This window comes from Hemicordylus capensis, chromosome 1, assembly GCF_027244095.1.
Source record: "Hemicordylus capensis ecotype Gifberg chromosome 1, rHemCap1.1.pri, whole genome shotgun sequence".
NCBI classification, from domain to species: Eukaryota; Metazoa; Chordata; class Lepidosauria; order Squamata; family Cordylidae; genus Hemicordylus; species Hemicordylus capensis.
Window position 1 is genome coordinate 134,697,608 of NC_069657.1, and position 24,829 is coordinate 134,722,436.

At 44.1% G+C, this 24,829-nt stretch overlaps 1 protein-coding gene across 6 annotated transcripts in view; it reads right to left on the bottom strand.

The window, feature by feature from the left end:
- RASSF7 (Ras association domain family member 7) overlaps window positions 1–24,829 on the bottom strand; it is a 156,020-nt gene that overhangs the window by 92,333 nt on the left and 38,858 nt on the right. For 2 of the 6 annotated variants that reach the window (XM_053283396.1, XM_053283395.1), the window contains exon 1: window positions 5,243–5,856. The exons of 1 other annotated variant lie outside the window; for it this stretch is intronic. The gene's annotated coding sequence lies outside the window, so the exon portion shown is untranslated. Of the gene's footprint in view, window positions 1–5,242; window positions 5,858–24,829 lie in introns of those variants that run through there. 3 more of the 6 variants (XM_053283392.1, XM_053283391.1, XM_053283394.1) reach the window with 3 other exon arrangements.

Consider the following 24,829-nt stretch of genomic DNA (forward strand, 5'->3'; position numbering starts at 1 on the left):
TTATGGGATAAAGCAGATCACTACCTTATTCCACAAGGATTCCCATTAAACATACTTTTCAGAAATATCAATGATAACTAGAAAACCTTAGTCAAAGACAAAAATTGTTGAAACACAGAAGCAGGGGTGTAACTATAATAGGGCAAGGGGAGACAGTTGTTTGGGGGCCCACTGCCTTGGGGGCCACCCAGAGGCAAGTCACATGACTGACTCCCCCAGCTGCGCACCCATCCGGGCTTCCTTCAGTTGTACTCATCTTCCAAAATTGATGTGAGGACCTGGAGCTACTAGAACAGCATGTCTTTCTCTAATACTGTTAAATGACTTGCATCGTCCACAATTTACAAAACCATTAAAAAGATAATTTAGGATGATGTTCTATTGTGGCACATAGGAGGTAGATAGGTAGATAAAATTTTACTTCAGTGAGGTGGGGCCCATTTTAAAATCTTGTCTCTGGGCCCACTCCAACCTTGCTATGCCCCTGCACAGAAGACTACAGTACCCGGAATGAAATTGCTCATGGACAGTAGAATTAAAGTTTTTGTTGGATACATCATGAATGCATTATAGTGAACATAATTTTTAGGAGTCCCTTGATGCCATTGGCCAATACCCATTTATCCAGCAACAAAGCCGAGTCCTGGAGCACTTCCTCATGGCAAGCTTGCTCTGGCAGGGAGCTATACCCCTTTAATAGGCAAACACATCTTTCTTAGAGCATGTGTTTCACTTTTCCTCTCAACATACTGTTCTGCCACTGAAGAGCCCTTACCCATGCTGGTGATTCACACCAAGAGAGCAGCCTCAGAACTTCTCTCCCTATGCACCAGGCCAACTGCTAACACTAAATGTGAATGCATTGGCGGATGGAGAATAATCCAAACATTATATCATGTGCGGATCATCAGCACAGAACAAGGGCGTTTCAGTGGCAACTACAGGAAGGCAAGTTGAACCAGCCCATTATCTCCATCATGTCTGGATTTAGTTTCAGCCCATTAACCCTCAACAACTCAACCATAACCTCTGAGCACTGGTTCAAGACAGCTGCCTGTGGATGCTAAGATAATGAAATATAGAGCTGTATGTCATCTGCATATTCATGACATTGTACTCCAAAGGTTTGGGAAATCTCATTCAGCAGCCACATAAAGCAGCTAAAAACCACAGCTGATAATACTGATCCTTGTGGAATTGACAGTTGTCATATTGGATTTATAATCTGAAAGCGAAAGTAGTGGCCAAAAGAAAAATGCTCAACTATTTTCAGAAGAAATTTGGTTAAATTTAAATTACTTTTGTTCCATTTTATTCTGTACTGATGGGGAAGAAGGTGCTATTCTTGCCCAACTGGATCCTATATCTTAGTTAATAAAAGAATTAGCAATCTCTTTACCCATTGAAGTATACAACATGTATACACCTTATAAATTATATCACATATAACACTCATATTTAGATATGCACTATAGATTAGTGCAGACATAACATCTCATGTTCCTTAATCATGACTGAAAGATCAGGAAAAGGCTATGAGATCATAGTACCTGTATTTACAGTGCAATATTCAATATTAACTACTTATCAGTTAAAACAGTTACATAATAATGTTTAAGTATCAGGATTGTTATACCTTTACACAAGAACGAGATTTGGATTTACACAACGCTCTCCCCACCCCCCACCCCTTTGTGTTAGTAATATCAATACCAATGCTTAAATTGCAGAAGATTCCAAGTTCCCTCCCTGGCATCTACAAGACAAGACTGAGAAGACTCCTGTCTGTAACCTTGGAGAAGCTGATGCCAGTTTGTGCAGACAATTCTGAGTTAGATGGACCAATGGTCTGACTCAGTATACGGCAGCTTCCCATGTAATCCATTTGTAACCAGTTTTTTTCTTCAACAATTTTTTCCTTCAACATATAACAGACAGCAGTTTTCACAAACAACAGTTTTCTTCTTTAACATATAACAGACAGCTCTACAGGTAATTTATACATGATGTACACAAAAAATCATTTAAAACATCCTTCTCCATTCCATTAGATGTCTTCTACTATATATGGATGGAGGTATGGTTTATCCAGCTTTAACCTTTCAGTACTATAGAATACAGACAGGGGCAGATTAAGCTCTTTACTGCCTGTAGGCAGCCAAAAATTTACCGCCCCAGCGGCAAGAGAGGAAGAAGTTAAAATCTTTTTTTTTTTTAGTTTAAAACTGCCGCCATGCGGCAGCGTGCTGGCAGAAAGGGCGGCAATACCCCTCCTAACCCAAGCCTGCCTACCTCCCAAATGACAGCAATCACCCAAAATTGGGCCTTTCTGCACACTCACACACATGCGCAGAAAGGCCTGAAATCGGGCGATTGCTGTCATTTGGGAGGTAGGCAGGCTTGGGTTAGGAGGGGTATCACTGCCGGCCTGTCTGCTCTCTCCGCCTCCCACACCTGCCACCATCATAATTTGGGAGACTGGCGGGTGCACAAGGAGCTCTTGCCGCCACACTGCTGTGTGGTGGCAGTTTTAAAGTTAATTTTTTTCTTCATATGACCGAAATTTGCTGCTGCGGGAGTTTTGCCACCATAGGTAGTCGCCTCTACTGCCTCTCCTTTAATCCAGCAGTGAATACAGATTATATGCCCCATTATTTCACCCACAGAATTAATCTAAATCTTTCTTTCCTTGCCTTTATTTCCATTGTCAATTCCTGAATTTTATTCTCAGATAGATAGAACCAGAACACTTACTACTTTACCAGTGCAAAACCATCCCAAACCATGAAAACTGACATGTGTTTCTGTAGGCTATAATGCATTAGATAGCAGTGCAGCAAGCCTCATAACAACAGAGAACCTACAGAACAATTAATCAAGTACTCATTTGCAGCAGAGTTATTAGGAAGTTATCTGGTAACAATGCAAGTGGAACTGGCAGTTTTCTGAAATACTTTCTACTGCTTTACCCACCTGGCAACTTGGACCTGTCTCATTTCCAAGGTATCAATAGGGTACTAGTATGTTGTTTTTATTCCATTCCTTATGCTCTTTAAAAGCAATGGCTAGTGCATGTGCTGAGGCTTTTGCTGACTGAACCCTCCATAGCAACAGCCATGCTTCTTTCTTCTGGGCGATTATAGTTGGAATTCAGTAAAGTGTATGAGTAATTCAAATTAATCTTGTTGATATGCATTACCTTGCCTTTGTCAAGAGAAGAGCAACTTGCCTAAGGCCACAACCCCAGTTCAGTGTCAAGGCTGTGAACAGATCCCAGAAGGTTTCAGCCCTCAGCTACAGGCTCAAACAATGCCACCTAATACAGAAAGTCCCTGGGAAAGAGGGGTGAACACAGGACAGGCCCCAAGGGAACAGCCCTATTTACATAACAGGTATGGCAATACAGCTCAGGGCTGCTTGACGCATGATGTTTTCCCCCACACAGAAATAACCTCCATGGAGGAAAAGGCATATTTATGATCACTTCTGAACTACAGCCCGAGTGCTGATTTTGATCTATTGACAGACTTAGTAGAAAGCCGATGCACACTGTATCAGGAAGAGTGCAGGGGAAATTAGCCCTCACCAAAAAGTCAAAAATATTACAGCATTAGTCAGACTAAGATGCATCCCTTCTAACAACTAATTGGGTTTAAAACTCAAGGCAAATGGAGAGCAACTGGCTGTTCAGCATTGGTTGCAAAGGAATCTGTTAATGCAGAGGGGTGTATAAAGTTACATAATAAAAAGCCTATTTGCTTCATCTTTAACTTTAGAGGGAGCTGTGGGAAGGCTGAACTCCTGTTGCCAGACTGAGTGTAAATACAACATGTGCCATGAAAACTGAGCCAGCTGTACTGTGGTGCCACCTGTGCCTACTCATTGTCACCTCCTACCAATCACTTTGTTGTTGGATACCGAAAGTTCGAAGCAAAAGGCTTCGAATAAGTGCTGAGGAAGAGCATACAGACGGCATTCTATTTGCTAGAGCCAACTGGTATTTTCAAAGGAGGCGGGGAGAAGAAAATATTACAGCCTCATTTTCACTCTGAAGTATCTCTCACTGACGTCCACAATGGAATTTGCTTCCAATTACATACGGTTAGGATTACAGCTTTACAGCCTGTCCCTATGCATGTTTACTGTTTTAATACATCTTGGATGCATTTAAATGCATTGATTGCATCTATTGATATAGCTGTGGATACATGTTCTGAGCCTTCAGGGATAGGGTGAGTCAAACAGAAGAGTTGTTCAAGGACGAGGCTACATGCTCATAAACCAAGTGCGACAAGGAACAATATGCATATTGGAGCCTCAGCTGACTGTGCCACATGCAAATCACAACTCATTGCAGTAAATGTGGGTGGGTGCTTGCAGTCAAAGCTTCAGTCGCCACCCCATAATTCAATTTCAATGTCCTTGTAGTAAAGTGTATTTTTCTGGAGTCCCTTCCCCCCCCCTCCCCGCCCAATTACATTTGGCAAGGGGAGGATACTTTGCCCCTCCAGGAGAAGACGGGTAAAACCAGAAACCCCCGATAATCTGATTTCACGGCAGACTGGGCATCATCTGAAAGCCCAGCAGCCAATATCCCAGAAACAAAACAACAGGGAGTCAGTCCTCAAGTAGTCACTAGAATGTGCGACTTGCGCGGGGGACACAGAGACACCGGCAGGCAGAACAGGCTAAGCCACTCCACAGAGGACTTTCGAGGGAGCGGATTTTCCCCAAGGAAGGAAAAAGAGAGAGAGAGAGAGGCAGGTTGCCAAGTGGCCCCACCTTCCCTCTTTAAGGGAGAACAAAAAAAGTGCTGGTTTGCCAAATGCCTGGTTTCTAACTTGTGGACAGAAGAGTCCATCCCAGCAGATGCCCCCTGCGGCCCCCGCCCGCCTTCATGGCAGTGGGCTAAGAGCCCGGGTCCTGCTGTGGTCCGAGGAAAGCAAAGAAGAAAACGTTTCCAGGACCTAAGAGTGGGCTTGACAGGTGGATCTCCGAACAACATGAGAAACCCCCAAGCTGCTTTGTGGAGCACACGAGAAAAACGGGGGGGGGCACTGTATTAAGCGGAGAGGGCACTGGAGGCTAGAAGCAGGTGAAGTGCCTGGAAGCTGAAACAGGAAGGGCAGAGCGAAGGCGAGAGAACAGCCAGAGGCGCAAGCAGCTTGTCCGAGGTCATACGGACAACGGGGGGTGGGGAAAAGAAGGGGCCTCGGAGCCCGTTGCAGACGCGCCCTCTTACCTGGCCGAGTCTCCCCTCCCATAAGCCGGGAGGACAGAAACAGCAGAGCAAATCCTCTTTGCAGAGCGCAACCAGTCCCACAGCTCCCGAGGGAGAGGCTTCTTCTCTCCGCCCGCTGCCCGCTCTCCTCCACTCTCCCAGAGCTGCTGCTGCCGCTGCTGCCGCCCTCCCTGCGGCACAAGGTCACCAGCTCCCTTCCAGTGGGCGAACTTGCCTCCGTGCAGAACTTGGCGTCCCCCTTGCAGGGTATTTTCTTTAGCGGCGGCTCTCCGTGTGTCTCCCTCCTACCATCCAAGTTGGAGAGGAGCAAGTTGCTCCCGGGTCTTCGCTCGAGAGAGAGCAGCCACTCAGTCCGCGAGCGCCGCCCCCTCGTGCCCCAGCTGGGCTCCTCACAGGAATGTGACGACGCTTCGCTCTGCAACCTGCAGCCTGCCTCGGCACACCGGCGGCCCGGAGCGCCCGGCTCTCTCGCTCCCATTGGCCAGCCCCGCCTCCCCAGCCCTGGCTGGGCTCCGCCCCGCGTCCGGCTATGCCAGGTATGGGCAGAGCCGCCGCAACCGAACCACCGAGAGGGCAGGAGTGCAGCCTCGGCAATCACCGCTTGCTTCGCCAGCCAACAGCGGGCCCGAAGTTGGGAAGCAGCCTGCTTCTGTTTGTTTTTAAAATGTACAGCTGTAGCTCAAGGCGGGCTTAGGAATCCTTCCTTCTCTGTAGGGCTCCCACTCAGTCTCCGCTCAGGCCCATCAGAGTTTGTCGGCAACATGGCCAAGTCTTCTGAGTTCCTTCTCCTCGGCCCTTTTCTTTTAAAAGCCGAAGTCGCTGTTTTTTAACCCTAGTCAGCCAGCGCTCGGTTGGGAATTGAACCTCAGGACCCGGCTCGGCATACCTCAGAACGACTCAGTGTTTTTTCTAAGCCTTGATCTTCACACGTGGAGAATGTAGCTCACCACCACTTACGATCACCCCCCCTATTAAGTAAAGAGGGAAAGAAGAAATGGAAAGGAAGCGAGGGAGAACGAAGAAGGGTGGAAGGGGAAACGGCGAAAGGCAAAGACAAGAGAGGGAGCAAGGAAAATGGAGATGCCTTTGCAAGGAACAGAAGAGAAAGCAAGGGAACGTTCTAATATACTTTTTGTACAATGTTACCAAGATTTACTCTTTCTTTTCTGTCCCTTTTCCTCTTTCTATTTCTTTTTAAGGAACAACCTACTTCTTATTAAATTCATAAGCCTAACTGCAGAAAATTTTAGTTTCTACTGCACAATTTTATTTTATTTTTTGCACTGCAAAAAAAAAAAAAAGTGTCCAGCTGCCCACTAGAATAAACTTTGGAGCCACCAATTTTGCGAAGTCAATGCAGAGGGAGTCGGCTCCCAGGCCCTGCCTCACAAGGCACACTGACCACATCAGTGGTGGGTCCCTTTCTGTAGGGTTAGAACATAAGAACAGCCCTGCTGGATCAGGCCCAAGTCCCATCTAGTCCAGCATCCCGTTTCGCACAGTGGCCCACCAGATGCCGCTGGAAGTCACAGGCAGGAGTTGAGGGCGTGCCCTCTCTCCTGCTGTTACACCCCCTCAACTGGTACCCAGAGTTGGGCTGGGTTAAATAGCTGCATTCTCTGTCTTTGAAGGTTTAAAATCATTTATATGAGTCAAAATGCTGTACAGCCAAAACAAACTCTTTCCTCCATCTGCCTCTTCCGTTCCTTAATGCATTTGTAGATAGGTGACATGTCAGATGCCTGCAATCAAGGTGACGGCTGTGCCCGTCCCTGAGGTGATTGCTGCTAGTTTAAATGTACTTACTAGGAGGCTCAGAACAGTGGGGCACCAACAGTGCAAAACCATCAGCAGTACCACCCAATTCTCAGGATAAGGTCCTCCTCTTGTTGGATGCTTCCTGCTTTCCTTTTCCATTTGGGATTGAAACCATCACTTGAGAAACTGATGCCTGGAAGCAGACTTAGATACTGACTAATGTATTGTGGCATCAGCTTTAGTAGCATGGTCCTCTGGATCAGATGCCTTCTTAATCACCTGGCATTTAAAAAGAGGTTGTCCTGCCATCTCTGTTTTGGAAGATGTTTCTCCAAACTGCTCCAGTTCATCCTCGGATACACAGTTACTATGTTAGTCTCTTTCACAGAACTAAAATTCCTGGGGTTCTTTTGTGAGGGAAGCCATAACAGTTAGCAGACTTGACTTTTAACTCATCGTATATGTATTCCATTGTTTGACTGTCTGCCTCCCATTGTTTTTAAGCAGAAGTCTGGTGTGGACACAGTAGCAGCAATCAGTTATATCCTGAGTGTCCAAGTAAGAGCAAAACATCAAACCTGTCTAAAATCCACATCTCGTGTCACTGTTCACTATTATGCACAGGGTCTCAACATCCTTGTGGAGAAACTGTTGAAAAAAGCATTCAAAACAAGTATGGCTGCAGTTTCCAAGGGGCTCTAAACAGCCTCCACACTCAAACCACCATTCTAGCTGCAGAATCAAAAGGTAACATTGAGTAGTCTGAGAAATAATATGGTAATAACAAAGAGAGACTTCTGGAGGCAGAATTGCTTATCTATTTTCAGGCATTTAGCACAAACCTATTTGTGTTGGTTGCTAGGCACAGAAGTAAATCACAAGGAGGTCAATGGGACTTTCTTCCCAGTAAGTGTGCCTAGGAGTACAATCTTACAGTATAGGATTATTAAACACCAACCTGGCAAACATTAATTGCAAGTCAGGGTCTTTAAAAAGAAATATTATGAGAACAATCTGATATAATAATGTGCCACACCATTGTGGGTCTGTCAGACCAACTTCTTCTGAACCATTTTATAAGTGTGAGAAGATATAATTGTAATAAGTGAGATAAAAACATAAATAGTAACAACTGAGATATCAAGGTAAGAGACTGTCTTTAGAAAATCTGCAATGTTTCATCTGGAAAACAGCCTTTCCCACAGGGGGCATTATATTACATAGGGGAATACCACTGCTTTAGGAAGCCATAAGTACCTCTCTGTGACATCAGCAGCCATTTTACCAATCCCCCTTTTTGTCTCATATATATTTGCATGTCTAACAACCAGGAGTCAAAGACGACTCTACCTAACAAGCCTGGAAACAACCAGCCAAGAATGAATGTGGGCATATAACAGCGAGCAACAGTCAACACACTCAGCTACTGCTCATCTTTATGATCACATTTTCCATATGTGTTCCACCATTTCATGAACATTTTGCTACTCTTAACCCAATCATACTGGCTGACATCCAGAGCAGTTAGCTAGGGATGCTGCAGAGCTGCATCCCTGCCCAGAAAGGCCGCTTTGAACTCAGCCAGTGTCTTCCAGAACAGCAGAGCACATGGGCAAGGGCAGGGGAAATGATTTTCACTGCTCTTCCCTGTCCCCATAAATGCTCTTTGCCTTCCAGGAATATGTCCTCGATGGTGACATAGCACTCAGGGATATATATATAACATTTATATATAACATTTATATATAAGGTAAAGGTAACATTTATAGATAAGGTATATTTATATATAAGGTAAAGAACATTTACAGGGGCAAGGCGAGTAGCAAAAACTGTTCCCCTTCCCCCTGTGCACATGCTCTGCTGCTGCAGAAGACACTAACTGAGTTTGGAGCAGCCTCTCTGGGTGGGGACACAGTTCTGCAGCATCCCTAGCTGGCTAATCTAGATGTCAACCACTGACTAGAATCCTACTCCTAGTTAGGTTGCTTTAATCCAACTTACATAAACAGAATTTAAGCAGCTATCTTGTGGGTATGACTGCAGCCTTCATTTCTATGGCATTCTCTTAAATTAGTTGTATGCAATGCAAGTGTTCTGGAGAGAAAGCCCAGATTAATTCTGCAGTCACCTTTTCATCTCTCTATGTTCAACCAGTGCCATTTTCATATTAGCAGTCCCAGCCTAAGCAGTTCATATAGATCCACTCTATTAGCAATTGAAAGGGAAAACATCTCTCTCTCTCTCTCTCTCTCTCTCTCTCTCCTCCCCTCCCTCTCCTTGCGATTAAAGTATGGCACAAATACTGCTGGCTTTCAGATTTATTTAATATTACTAACAGCTTTTTTAAAGCCTGAGAAGAAGGGGGATGGAATCTCTGAGCACAGATCTTTCAATGCCATGAAAGATTGCTCTGAAGGCTCCCCAGGGAAAGGTGTACTAGTCCAAAATGGTTCAGATGGTACATACCTGGTTCAAAAAAGGACATTTTGAGCTGATTTCAAACACTGCTATGATTACCATCTCCCACCCCCCACCCCGTCCACCACCACCACTAGATTATCTACACCATAAACAATCACATGCAGGTAGAAATCAAAACATTTCTTCCAGCATGGAGAGGGGTACAGAGATGGGGAAAGCTACCTGCACTGATTTCTGCCCGTCATGCCACAGTTTAAAGCATAGTCTGTCCATTAAAATAGGGCAATGCTAGAATCCTCAGACTCTGTTAAACAGATATGAAACAATGACAAATGTTAACCTGCACATGCAACTAAGGCTAAGCATTGCAGTGGCAGCAACCAGATGACACTGCCATTGGAGCTGATGTGACTTGACACATGGAGAGTGCTTGCTGTAATCCTAGCAGCATCTGTAAGGAAACAACCTGTTATGCCACATGAGCTACCACAAGCTAATCAGCTGACATGTTTATTTTCACTTGAGGCAGACGCAATGCTTGCTGAGTTCGATCCTGCTTCTACCTGAGTCAGTAGCAAAACACAGGAAATGACTCAATGGATCAGGCTGAATGGCCCATCCAGAACCATTCTCTAGCCAGTTACTATGGCTAGTACTCGTATATCTATCAGAGAAGGTGCTGCAGGCAATTAAGGGATTTCTGCTGCCACTAGGGAAAGGGTTTTTGGTTGGGTTGGGTTTTTTTTGTATTAGCATTTTATTAAAATCTAAATGAGACTACATAATCAAAATAATAACAACAGTCTTCAGAACAAAAGTCTGAGGGCCAAATGCGAAAGATCCACAATTCAGATCTCCTGTGGCTTAAAAAAGAAAGAAAGCTCAAAGCATATATGTGGAAGAGCTGGAATTAATAGATCATGGTGCTAAGGATGTTTATCCCTTTCCCCCGTACTGTTTTCCCAACCTACCTCCCACAACACCAGCTGCTATTTGCCCTAAAAGGGGGGAAATACGTGTTCTCTCAGTGCCCTGATCCATTTAGGAGGCCACAAATCTGGAGGCCTCCAATGGCTGCTTGCATCTAAAAAAAAAAAAAAAGTCAGAGAAGAGCCTGATCTTAGGTGTTATCCTGACCACATCTAACATGCCCACATGTGCCTGAAAAACCTTGATAGGTTTCAAAGTTTGTAAATAATTATTTGGTCAATTTTTCTTTCTTTTTTCTTAGAGCTCTCCTAAATTTGGGCTTGTGCCTAAAACATGGTGTTTGTACCTAGAACTTGTAGAGCTACACTCTTTTACATTTCTCAGCCAAGGAATCATGCATTGTGGACAATAAATTATTAGGTTATATAAGCATATAAATCCCTGTGTTCTTAACCCACTCCTATTAAAGTTTGCAAACAACTGCAATGCTCATGTGAATAAAACAAAGCACATGTGTGTGTGGATGCCTGCTAAGGGACAGGATCTCTATGGGTTCCTTAGATGACATCATTTATTTCTGTAGAGGGAGTGTGCACGGCTGTTCTACCCAAAGCTTCTTGAACAAGATAATGTCAACATGTCAGGCCGATTAAATCATACTGGCTTATAAGATTCTAGATTCTTTAATTACAAGTCGTAACCTCTGCTTTTTAAAGGGAAAATCCCTGATGTACATTGATTTGAATTATAACTGAAAGGAAAAACCAGCAGGGAGTTTCTGTTGAACACAGCAAGATAAACCTGCTTCATAAAAATAATTAAAATCCTGTTTTTGTCCAATGATAAGGCCATGCCATAAAACTGTCGCCTTTCTTGGCAGCAGCAACCCACATGGGGGCTTGAAAAAATAATCTCTGTGTAGAGAATGCCTGGAATGAAATGTGTCTACTTGATGTTTTCTAAACTCCAGTCATTTGCTAAAGCCCTTAAGGATTAGGGCTTTAAAGAAGCTGAGTCCTGACTCAAAAGATTTTGGGCTGGCCCTTAATTTCAGGTATTCTGGAATCTAAATGCTGCAAACTAAAGAAATTCAGAACCAGATAGAAGGGCAGGTTGAACAGGTTTCAGGAAGAACAGGTTCATTCCATTATAGCAAAGGAAAGAAAGCACTTCCCAGTCCTGCCAAGTGGACTGCTCTGTCCTCTAGCAGGAAACCCTTTGCCTGGCCCCAGACTTTCAGCAAAACTGCATACACAGGTGTACTTTGCCCCACTAAGATGCATATAGTGCAGGGCTACACAACTTCAGCCCTTCAACTCTCACCATCCCTGACTATTGGTCACTAGGGCTGAAGATGGTGGGAGTTGTAGTCCAGCATATGCAGGAGGGCCAGAGTTGTGCAGCCTTGATATAGCGGGTCCATTCCTTGTGCCCATGGTAGGGGCAGGGGATACGCAGTTAGGAGCGCTGATGGCTGGCAGCTGCACCAGCAGTGTCACTTCAAGTCATTTTGATGGCTGAGGGAGAGAATCCGAATGGTTCCCCCCTGTAGTAAAAAATATAATCATAAAATAAATCATTGACAATTTACTGCTCTTTCATTATACACCAAGAGGAAAATCTTTGTCGCAGCACCATCACAAGGGCACCAGGCTATCAACACTCTAACACTGAGATTGAGAGCTAGTGTGCTGTATTTGTTAAGAGCAGGCCTGCTCAACTCCCCCCCCAGCAGTTTTTGGACTACAACTCCCATAATCCCCAGCAACAGTGGCCAATAGCTAGGGATTATGGGAGTTGTAGGCCAACATCTGCAGGAGGGCCAATGTTGAGCAGCCCTGGTTAAGAGTGTCAGACTAGGAGATGGGAGACCTGCGTTCAGTTCCCCACTCAGCCATTCCCTGCATGACTTTGGAACAGTTACCATCTCTCAACCTAACCTACCTCACTGGATTGTTGTGAGGCTAAAAGGGGAGAAAAACAATGTACACCACCCAGAGATCCACAGAGGAGGAAGGATGCAATATAAATGCAATAAATAAATCAAACTATGCCCAATCCTATGACATACGCAGACAAATTAAATTTATCAGATTAAGAAATAAAAGGACATTCCTTTGCTAGTCATGCTTAGTCGTGTGTTCCTACCATAAATACCCCAAGAAAGAGAAGTGCAGGTCTGCATACCTCTGGGAAGAGTGACCCCAGGAGGCTTTTCACACAGGGCTTTTATTGTGAATCTACTCTTGATTGGAGTGTGCCAGTCCACATATTAGCTGGATTTGCCCCGACATCCCTGCGGGCTATCAGGGGCCAGGACAGACAGGACTTTGATTTCCTCAAATGGAGGCTGCAAATTCTGGCTTAGCCCAAAGTATGTCTGGTTTTTAAAAAATCCTCTAGTTTCAGAGGCTTTTGAAAAATAACTCAGGCCTTCTGTTATGCCCTGCAATTTTCTCTGTTATGTTTGTGTTGGTCATGCCAGTAAATCTGCGTTTTTCAAAACTCGATGAAGGGGAGTTTGACAGCTGTTTGGGGTATGGTCTGCTCTAAGTGATTTGCAGTTGCAAGCACTGGGGGCGGGGTTGCCAACACAACACAGTATTAGCAGAAATCGGGACAGGGATGGGTGTGTGGTTTTAAAAAAAAACTTTTAAAGCCACTGCTGAGCAGCAGCACTGGGAGCAGGGTGGCAGCATGAGCGGCTCCCCCGCCTCCCAAACGATGAAGGGAAGCTGCTCTGGGGCAGGGCCAGGGTGGCTGGGGCGCGCGGCGCGCTGGCAAGCAGCACAACTGGGCAGTGGCGGACTGACTCGGAGTCTCTAGAGTACTCACCGCCGTGGCTGCCGGCCACTGACTGTCCAGGAGGGAGGAGCTAGGAGGGCAAAGTACTCCCATCCTCGGCCCTGTCTGCCTCCAAATGAGGCAGACAGGCCAATATCAGGCTTCTGTGCACACACGCACATGCATGTGGGCCTGAAATCGGCCCGTCTGCCTCATTTGGAGGTAGACAGGGCCGAGGAAGGGAGCTCTTTGCCCACCCTCCCTCCCGGCTCCTCCCTCCCGGACAGTCAGTGGGTGGCGGTGGTGAGTGCTCTAGAGACTCCTACAAGTCGGTCCCTCCGCCGCTGCCCTGTTGTGCCACTCGCCAGCGCGCCACATGCCCCAGCCACCCTGGCCCTGCCCGAGAGCAGCTTCCCTTCATCGTTTGGGAGGCAGGAGAGCTGCTCTTGCCACCATCCCGCTCCACTACCGCTGCTCTTTAAAAGTTTTTTAAAAATTGTTTTTAAGTGTTAAAAAATGGGACAAATAGAGTCCATTAGGGGTGTGTGTGTGTGTGCGCGCGCGCGCAGGGGGGTGGGATTAAATATTATGTGACGAAGGCAGTCACTCACAAAGGCAAGGGTTAAGTGTCCTGCTGTTCGATCCAGCTGTTTTGCAATTCCTTATGCTGGTCTTGCACTCTTAGCTGTCAAACTATTCTTAAAAAGTTCTCCCCCCTCTTCCTCAGTGCTGTGATTTGTGATTGGTTGGAGGGAAAACCTGGACCAGGGAGTTGCGAACACACGGGGGGGGGATTTCTGCCAAGGAGTGCAGGGAGAAGCTGACAGGTATTTCCCAAAGTAAACACCTTGCTAATCTGCTGGGAAGCAGATTCGCTCTCAGATATCCCGGGGCATAAAGCCATGTGTGAAAAACCTCAAGGGAATGTAAAAGGCTGTGAAAAGCTAAGTATTGCATCATAAATCCCCAGTACCAATAATCAACATAATGGTATATATTGTAGTATAACAGTAGTGCTAATAATGGCTGGCCCAGAGCCTCCTATATTGCACTGATTAGTTGAGAGTGGGCTGGCATTGGGCTCCTGGGCTTATCAAGATACCTAAAGAGGAGGTTCTAAGAGCAACTCACACTTTTTTCTCCCCACCCCTCCACCCCCACCACAAGGGAAGGTACAACCACAGACTCTGAGAATAATTTCTTAGTCTCAAAATCCTAGCATAATCTCAAAGTGTCTGGGCCCGGCTAGAAGAGATAAGGCTCAAGGTCCTCCCTTGCTCAGAGCAACTTGGAGGAAGGACAGGATACCAATGTTAGCAATGTAACATACCAACAAATGAAGGCATGCTGGAAGAGTAATTTTCGACTGGCTATTTGCAGTCAGAGTCCCTCCAGTTTCCATGACCTGCTGTTGTAACTTTGTATGGACCTTAAAAAAAAAAAGCTTCTGTACTTTATTTGTATTTTTCAGAGGACTGGTTAGACCACTTTTTCTGGGATGGTTGCATATAATATAAATGCAATAGGGTATTTACATCTCATTAGAATAAATGTGTTTGCTGTGTGAGCAGTAGAAAGCTTATGCGATGCTTTAGGAACCTACTAACCTTGTTTAAAATGCTTACATTGCATATATACACAATGTCAGTCAACAACTTTAATTGTTTTTATTATTATTTGAACTAGTTATTTGTTGAGTTTAAATTATATATGCAATATCCTAGAAGACAATATCCTTCAGAATATTAGTGTAGAATAGATAAACATATTGAACAACAGAAGTCATTCTTAGAACTTTTTCCTCTTTGCTCAGGATATACATTGAGATTCCTAAGGTTTTATGAATCTTAACAACCTTTAAACTTCTCAAAGTTCACTATGTGTAGAGGCATTTGCTTGCTTTAAAAGACTGCATAATCCATTCTATCTTTTGGGAGAAATGCAAGACCTCTTCAGGAAAGCATTTTGTCATGTTAATTCTCTCTCTCTCTCTCTCTCTCTCTCTCTCTCTCTCTCTCACACACACACACACACACACACACACACACACACGCACACAATGCAGTGGCTAAGTCACATCTTGACTGTCAAGGTGGGCACAGAATAGACACCTGTGCACACACTGCAGTAGCTTTCCCCACTAAGGCTGTGTCCAGTGCACAGTGAGAAGGGCAAATGTTGGGGTTCCTACCTTCCTCTTAAAGTGTTCTATGCCTAGCAGAAGTATGTCCCTAACTGTGCAGCCCTCAGGGACATACTTTTATGTAACACAGAGCACTTCCAGGAGAAGGAACAATGAGTGGCATTCAACCTGACATTGCTCCTTCCCCTGGAAGTGCTCTGTGCTCCACACAAATACCTTCCTGAGGGCAGTGCGATCCTCAGGAACATATTTCTACTTGGCACAGGGTGATTTGAGAAGTAAAGTAAAGTGTGCCTAGCAACCCTGAAATTCACCGTCCCCACTGCATGCTGGTTGCAGCACTACTAGTTTTGGTCCTCTGCAATGGGCACACACCACACATTCCACAGCTGCTTTAGTAACCAGCTAGTGGAACTAGCCAAAATGTCCTCCATATATCCAAATGGAAAGCTGGGGTATAGCTATAATTGAGAGAATGGGTTCAGAGTCCCCCCAGCTCCACCCCTCCTGATTTTCTTCATTATCTCCCTCACTCCAAGAGTTCTGCTGGGGAGAGGGGCAAACATGGGCCCCCTCTCCCCTAGCTACACCCCTGGTGGAAAGAACGTGCTTATTAAACACAGGTCAACAGACTATCCCTGGGCAAGGTTGGAGTGTCCCCAGTACAGAGGCAGAGGTTTCTGACCCAAAGCTCCAAGAACTTGGTCACATAACTGATTCCAAAGATCTGAATACTCTTCGAATACCACCACCACTACTACTACACTGCTTTTCAATAAGAGAGAGAGAGAGAGAGAGAGAGAGAGAGAGAGAGAGAGAGAGAGAGAGAGAGAGAGAGAGAGAGAGATGGTTTCCTGTCCCAAAAGGACTCACAATCTAAAAAGAAACTAAAGGTAGACATCAGCAACAACCACAGGAGGATGCTGTGCTGGAGTTGGATAGGGACAGTTGCTCTCCCCATCCATGAGATTGATAAGAGATCCATCACTTCAAATGATGCCTCTTTGCTCAGTTAGCAAGGGTCTTGGATACTTGCCTTAGCTACTTTCTGTCTCAAGACTATTCTGAGAATCAGAATAACTACAACTCATTCTTACACTTACACTTACACTTCACAGCCAGCTAGCTGGGCAGGTCTCGTCTCCTGATTTGTTTAAGGAAACAAGTAAAGGGACATCCAAAGTTGCTACAGAACACCTCCATCTTCCACAGCTGAGCCCAACAAGAAGCTTCTCTACAGTTAATTTCATGCAGAGTACTAACAGAGGAAGCCTCTCATAAGGCTGCAGTTGACTAGTGGCCAAGTGAAATCTGCCATAGACTCTGTTACCATGAACCTCTTTACCACTTCACTATCTTGAAATCAGTTTATAACATTTATTCAGTATGAAAGGTGATTCTGTCAACACACTGCATGTGCTCAAAAACACTCTGTACACATTTAAATGCTGAGCCTGCCCTGGGGATTCCGGTTTAAATTAAGCCCTGCTGAACTGTGAAATTAGGGTCCACCCCCTTGAATGGTTGCCTGGTCTACCACTTCTCATGGCTTTTTAAATGCAGTGTGCCCCTGACAATGCTTTCTAGCTTATCCCATGACCCTTATGACCTGATGGAGGACCACCTGAACTCCAAATCCAGCTGGCCCTTGACTTAAAGCCCTTCTTCTCACCTCTCTGACCTGATAATTGAGTAAACAACAAACCTTATTGGAAAAGGAGCTCTTGCCCATTGCCCACTGCTGCAGCCTGAACATTTCAGCAGGTGTCATGAGCTGCACTGTTGATATTTAGTTATACTAGTTAAGCATAACTCAGAGCACCATAGATACTTCTCACAGGCAGGGAGAATTGCACCTCCCATTAATCTGAGTAGAAAAGTGTTTGCTGAGTCCTTGTGAAAAATCAGGTGCTTTTTATCTGCAGTAACACAATGTTATCAGTCAATATTTTATTTGACTCATGTTTACCCACCCACTGAAGGGGAAAGGGGAAAAGAACTGGATTTTGAATTTCTTTGGATACATCATGCTGCATTACATTTTAAATTTCCCATAACACATTTGTTGTAATTTGTATTTTAAAGGAAGGAATTTAATATACATTTAATCTACATTTCTATCCCTTGTGGGTTTACTGTTTCTTCCCCTGCCCCCTCACTTATGTCTTTTAACTGAAGCTAAATAATAATTTCATATACTATGAATATGTTTATTCATCTGCAAATTAAATTGTCCACAGTATTTTACTACAAAATTATAAATGAAAAAATGATATTTTTGAAAATGTCCCTAAACATATGAAAGATATTTGGCTTGCCCTTGATAATACCATGCTTGGTTTGTTTAAGTGTCAAGATGCTGGAGAGAAAATGAGTGACTACAGTCCTACCAGCTACATTTAACATACAGCAGATAAGCTGCATTGCACATGAGATTCCTGGTTCGGCACATGAAGGCATTTTCCCAAGGGGGAGGTTTCACCCTCTGGTCACTGCAACCCCATGCCGAAAGTGAGAATGGTGACCTTGGGTCTCACAACAAATGAACCGCGCACCATGAATCTCACTGGGTAACAAGCAGAAACATGAAATCTGATAATTTAAACCCAGGTAGGTACAATGTCACAGAGAGGTTCTTTAACCTCACCCCAGGGAACCTTTGCTTGTGAAATGCAAAGTATAACTATGAATGTATATAGTGCTTTAAAGGTAAAGTGTGCTGTCGAGTCAGTGTTGACTCCTGGTGACCACAGAGCCCTGTGGTTTTCTTTGGTAGAATACAGGAGGGGTTTACCATTGCCATCTCCCATGCAGTATGAGATGATGCCTTTCAGCATCTTCCTATATCCCTGCTGCTTGATATAGGAAACATACCAGCAGGGATTTGAACTGGCAACTTCATACTTGCTAGGCAAGTCATTTCCCCACTGCGCCATTAGGTGGCTGTATATAGTGCTTTAATAATTAATAATAATAATAAAGTTCATTTTACTTGCTCACACACTGTGAATCCATGGACTATTTATAGACCTTTCCAGGGTATATTTTAATCAGTACTGTGCCAGAACCCTGGGTTTTGATCCTAAGCCTGTGAAAGCACACACTGAAGTAAGGACCAGTTTTGATGCAACATTTTCCAGATCACAGGTTTGTTTTGTGAGGTGATTCCATGAGTTCCTAAACACAAAGATACTGCACTGGATTGTAAATCAGTCTTCCCGAATGCATCCATACATAGGAAATAGATTTCTCTTTCTGTGAGACCCTATTTATGTACTGGGAGCTTTGAAAAACTAAGTGGATAACACACTGCGTTTATACAATCCATTTAAAAAGTGAATCTGTGGATGCAGAATGTTTCATTGAAAGACAGCTTGAAACTTTAAAAAAGATGAAATGTTCTGAATGTTCAGGAACCAAGCTCAGTCTGCTGCTTCAGAGTATTTGAAAAGAACATGTGCTGAACAGTACACAAATGTGCCCTTCACAACCAATGTACTGCTTGCTCGCTTATTTATTTATCAAATTTTTACACCACCCCAAAGAGATGCCCCTTTCGTCTCTGGGTGGTTAACAATAACATAAAACAAGTTAAAACATACACAAAGATCTTAAAACAATTTAGGTGATCTAAAAATCAAAAACAGATTAAATACCCATGGCCTAAACCATTTAGGGCTTTATAGGTTATAACCAGCACTTTGTATTTTGCCCAGAAACCTATTGGCAGCCAGTGTAGTTCTACCAACAAAGGGGTGATGTGGTCTCTCCAAGATGACGCAGAGACTACCCTCGCTGCTGCATTCTGTACCAACTGAAGTTTCCGGACTACATACAAAGGCAGCCCCACATGGAGTGCATTGCAGAAGTCAAGTCTTATGCTTATGACCTTTGTAACTGGGTATTCTGAACCCAAGTACCAAAATATCAAAATATCAAGTGTTGACCCAGTCTGACTGTTGTTCTTTGTTTTAATAAAAGAGATGTTTGCCCAGGTACTTTGGGACACACTAGAAACAACTTGGAAGTCATGAAGGTCATGGATAATTTGCATACTTTATATATACATTGCTTGAATAACCTAACAATTTGCATGCTTTATTCATACATTATTCCTGCCTTGCATGACTCTTGTGAGGATGAAGGAAGTTATTTATGTACATTTATATCCTGCTCTTCCTCCAAGGAGCCCAGAGTATCCTCACAACATCTCTGTGAGGTAGGTTAGGTTCAAAAATACATGTCTGGCTCAAAGTTGCCCAGTGAGTTTCATATCTGGACAGGGATTTGAACCTGAATCTTCTCAGCATAAGCAATGAATACAAAGCTCACTCCTCTCTCCACAGAGCTTGCTTCCAAAAAGAGGCTGTGTAGGAACGCAGCCTATGCTCTGAAGCTAGTTTATGAAGAAGAACAAAGCTCAAGCAACCCAGCTGGTAAAATTCCTCCTATAACCCAGACTCACTTGTGTTTATTTTTCACAGGTACCAGTAAGCATGTTTTATCTCTCCGTTTTCCTGGGATAGAGCAGCATCCATTCTGTGGCAGGGTATGGGAATGCAAACAATGTTGAGTGTCTCTGCTTGCAAGAGAGCCCACGACCTCAGCCATCTGGCTCCATCAGACAGTTAGCAGTACAGTCACACTAATTTAGTTAAGGTCTTAAAAGACTTTATAGGAAAGGCTCCCTCCTTCGGCGGGGAAATGGCAGTGGTAACCCACTGACTCCCCCCACTTTTATGGTTAGGCTCAAAAGCTGAATGGCAGCTGTTGAGAGTTTTTCTTCTCTTTTCAGTGACAGTATTATAGGAGGATGAAAGCTACTGGAGCCGCATACTGTTTATCTAGTTCTGACCTCTCTTCTCCAAATATGAAGGCGCTGCTTCATTGCAGCACAGAATAAGCCTGCCTTGGCATTCTCACAGCTACCTTCTCTGACTGTCAGATTCTTGCTCTTGGTATCAGTCCCTGCATATGGATGGAACTGTGGTGTTTTGGATTAATCCATTCATTGGTCTAGACCAGCTTTTGAATGGTGCTTAGTTACCTTTTTTTCATTCCTGGAGTAGAGGCGGAGCTAACAAACAACCAGCAGCAATAGCACTGAAGGCAGACTGCACGTGTCAAACTGCAAACAATATCCGTCTCATTAAACCATTAATATTCCTGATTCAACTCCACTGTCTTGTCCCTGCATACCACAACTCTTTCCTCTGGATTCTACAGGAACTAATCACTTAAATCCTTGGTTTCAGCCTTTCAGAGATGAGGTCATGAGCACCATGAGAAGAAGCTGTCAGTTTCACAGATGCACCATGCACTTATCTGCACTATTTGGTTCACCATCAGCTTTGTTTGTCTCCTATCCCTTGAAAACTAAGACGTCCTTTACTGACAAACCAGAAGGATGACTAGTAGTCCTATCCTAATATAAGGGCCAGTATAGCAAAAGGGGCCATCACTTTAAGTGGTGCAGGTGGAAATGCTTGACTAACAAGCAGAAGGTTGTCAGTTCAAATACCCGCTGGTAATATATCAGGCAGCAGCGATATAGGAAGATGCTGAAAGGCATCATCTCATACTGTGTGGGAGGAGGCATTGGTAAGCCCCTCCTGTATTCTACTAAAGAAAACCACAGGGCTCTGTGGGCATCAGGAGTCAAAATCAACTTGACGGCGCACTTTACGTCTACAGCAAAAGGGAAGGGGGTTTGGGGAAAGGGTTTGGAAGAAGATGAGCGGGGTTTTAAAGTTGGAGGAAGAAACATCAGTAACCTGTGCTACACTGATAACACCACTTAATAGCTGAGAATGTGGATGATCTGTAAGCTCTAGTAATGAAAGTCAAGGTGTACAGTGAAAAAATGGGACTACAACTAAATGTAAAGAAGACTAATGACAACAGGTACAGCAACCAGCCTCAGATTTGCAATGAAGACATTGAAGTGGTGGATAGCTTCTGCCTTTTAGGATCAACTGTCAACAATAAAGGATCCAGCAGTCAAGAAATACGCTGCAGATTAGCACTTGGTAGGGTTGCAATGAAGGCCTTGGAATGGATATTTAGATGCTGTGACATGTCTATACCTACAAAGATTAGAATCGTTCAGACCATGGTTTTTCTCATGACACTCCATGGATGTGAAGCTGGAAAGCTTGAAGAAGCAAGATAGAAAAAGCATTGTTGCTTTTGAACTTTGGTGCTGGAGAAGACTTTTAAGGATACCACGGACAGCCAAGAAAACAAACAAATGGATCATAGAACAAATCAATCCAGAATTTTCTCTTGAGGCACAAATGACCAGGGAACCTCCGTGGACCCCCTGCTGCCACCTTGGAGAAGCCTCCCTGAGGGGGTAAGTTTTTTAACAGAGGCGTAACTATAGGGGGGGCAGGGGGGGCACGTGCCCTGGGCGCCATCTTTTCTGGTCACGTGGGGGGCGCCGCCATGACCAAATTCTTTTTTAAAAAAATTTAATTTTTTGTTAATACAAATGTTTCCTGCTCAGTGCAGCAGCGCTGCAGCAGTCAAGGGAACGCATCGGTGCCCCCTTCCCCACGAGCAGTCCCTTCCGCGCCGGCTGCGCCCCCCCCCCATTGCTTTGCTGGTGCCTGGCGGCCAGTCAGTGGCCTGGCTTGGCAGTGGCGGCGGGCGCTTGTGAGGAAAAACCTAAGTATAATGTAGTATGTTGGGGGGGCGGGGGGCGCAGTGGGGGGGGCGCCATTTCAGTGCTTGCCCCGGGTGCCGTTTTCCCTAGTTACGCCTCTGTTTTTTAAGTTTTGTAAATGGTCCACGAGCCCCCTTGCACAGAACCGAACTGGGGGAGGGGGGTTGAGGGGCTGCCAGACTGAATTGGTCCAGTTTGGGTCCAGTTCGGACTCAAAGTGGACCAGCCGGTTCTGTACACACCCCTAGTACTGATTAAGGCATCAGTAGCACGCCAGGAAGCCATGCCTACCCTGCAGAATGCTCCCAGATATTTGCAGCACACAGCACGCAGGACAAGAGGGCCATTCTCCCTGCTCTCTGCTTCCCCTGAAGATTGCACAACCCTCAGGGACTTGTTTTTTGAGAGTCCAGGATATTTCTGGGGGAAAGGTGAAAATCACCTCCACGCATACATGCACCACACTGTGGAATTAAGAAAGCTCTCCACAGCGTGTGGGCACATCTTTCTGGTTCTTAGTCAGAATGTCAGCCAGTACTACCTTTCATGCCAAAAGCATTCTCAAAGGTTGATACATTAAAAGTTTTGAAAAACAACATAAAAGCAGTCAGAAAGCAACATTAGCAGTCACAAACCCAAGATCTTAACTCTCAAAAGCACAAAGGACTAAAATAGTGTCTAGCCCGTTTCAGAAAAAAGACAAAGGAGGTAGACAGCCAGATTTCCCCAGAGAAGCATTCCATAAGTCTGGGCATCATAGAAAAAGCCCTGCTCCTATTTGATTGCAATCTTATAATTTTGTTTAAAGGTACCTAGAGCAAAGCTTCATTAGTAGATTAACTGAAAAATTCCATAAGGGTGGAAGCACTCCTGATGACTTTCAGGACCTAGACTGCTTCAGCTTTAAAGGTAAAAACCAGTACCTTGAACAAGGAAGGTACAAGATACAAGGAAGTTGTTTCAAAATGGACATAATATTTTCATGCTTGACGACATTCGACAGCAACTGCATTCTGAAGTGCTTCGAGAACATGCATTCATGGAGATGACAGAGCAAATGGTATAACCAATTAATATATTTAGCATCTTTGGAGATTCTCCTCAAGCTCGCAGTGGAGGGCTGTCTGGGACAGGATCTTCTCCACAGTGGCACCAAGATAATGGATTCCCTGGGAAGGTTTGCTCCACCCCATTCTGCTTACCTATATATGATGCTGGGCAAATGCAATGTTTCTTCAGGGAGCTGTTTTCAGATGACTTCTGGATTTTTACAAAACCTTTTGGCTTGCTCTTCTCATTGATTTTTGTTTGTTTGTTTGCTGATGAATCTAATTAGCTAACAGTTTCATGTCATGTTCTGCTGTTTGTTCTATCATGTTTTAATCTTGTTTTTTATGATTTGGTTTTGTATTATAGTTATACATTTTGGTTAGCTGCCTTGTAGATCTTCTTTAGACCAAAATGAGGGATTACAACTGTTCAAATAAATAAATGAAATCCCATAGTTTCCAAAGTTCATGCCCAGAAGGCACTCTCTGGAATGAAACTGTAGGTGGTAAATAATTATAATTCTAGGATGAGAGGATAAAAATAGATATCTGATGGAAACCACACAAAAAATGGCTTTGAAGAACTTGTTACTGTTGTTTTATCTGAAGTTAACTGCATCTTACTGTTTTTTCTTTGTCTTGTTTAGCATTTACCTACACATGCGCTTTGGGTGCAATAGTGATGTAATGCTTTATGGAGTTTACAGCTCAATCCTATTCAATAAGCTGCAGAATGACAGTCTACACCCTGTGTTTACACTGCTCAGCACTTAACAGTGTGTTTGTTCATCCTCTAAAGCTGCTGTATGAAAGAGGAAGAATCAGTTTTCATTCACTCCAGATGAAGAAGGGGAAATAACTTGCCTTAAAGTCACCCACAAAATCTGAGACTGGGCAGGGAACCGAAAGTAGACTTCTTTACTCTCAAGAGTAAGTGCTCATTGATCCAGCACTGTCGCTAGAAGCTCATGTGGCTTCTGTGGCTTGGAGAGCCTTTTATCAGCTTTGGCCAATACTCCAACTGCAACCTTACCAGGACAGAGATCATTTGGCCACAGTTACTCATGCTCTGTAACCTCTCACTTAGATTACTGCAATGTGTTGTATGTGGGGCTGCCTTTGAAAATGGTCCAAAAACTTCAGCTGGTACAAAATAGGGCTGCAAGATTATTAACTGGGACCGGATGTTTTGATCATATTTTGCCAGTGCTTCATCAGCGGCACTGGCTCCAAGTCCATTCTGGGCCCAATTCAAAGTGTTGGTTTTAACCTTTAATGCCCTAAATGGCTTGGGACCGGGTTACCGGAGGGAGCGCCTTGCCCCATGTGTCCCAACCTGTACCTTAAGATCTTCTTTGGAGGCCCTCCTCCAGGTGCCCCTGCCAAACGAGGTGAGGTTGTACCCTTTTCAGCGTTTATACCCCATTTATGGAATAGCTTCCCCAGTGACGTTCATCTGGCACCATCACTCCTTTCTGATCACCCAGGCCTTTTAAATTCTGATTTTCAGATCTGATTTGATTTTTAACTAATTTTTAAATGAGTTTTTAAACTGCTTTGTATGGTATTTTGTATTTTCTTTTCTCCCTTTTTTGTCTGTTATGATTTAATGTGTTATGTGTTTTTATTGTATGTTTTAATCCTGTGTTGTGAGCCACCCAGAAAACAATTTGTTATGGGGCGGCTAACAAATAAAGTTATTATTTATTATTTATTATTTATTATTATTAATTATTTATTATTATTATTATTATGCTATTTATACACAATCTACCAGATGTTATTGACTGGATTTGTTATTTTGTTATCGGGCCCTGTCTAGGCTAACTAAAGAA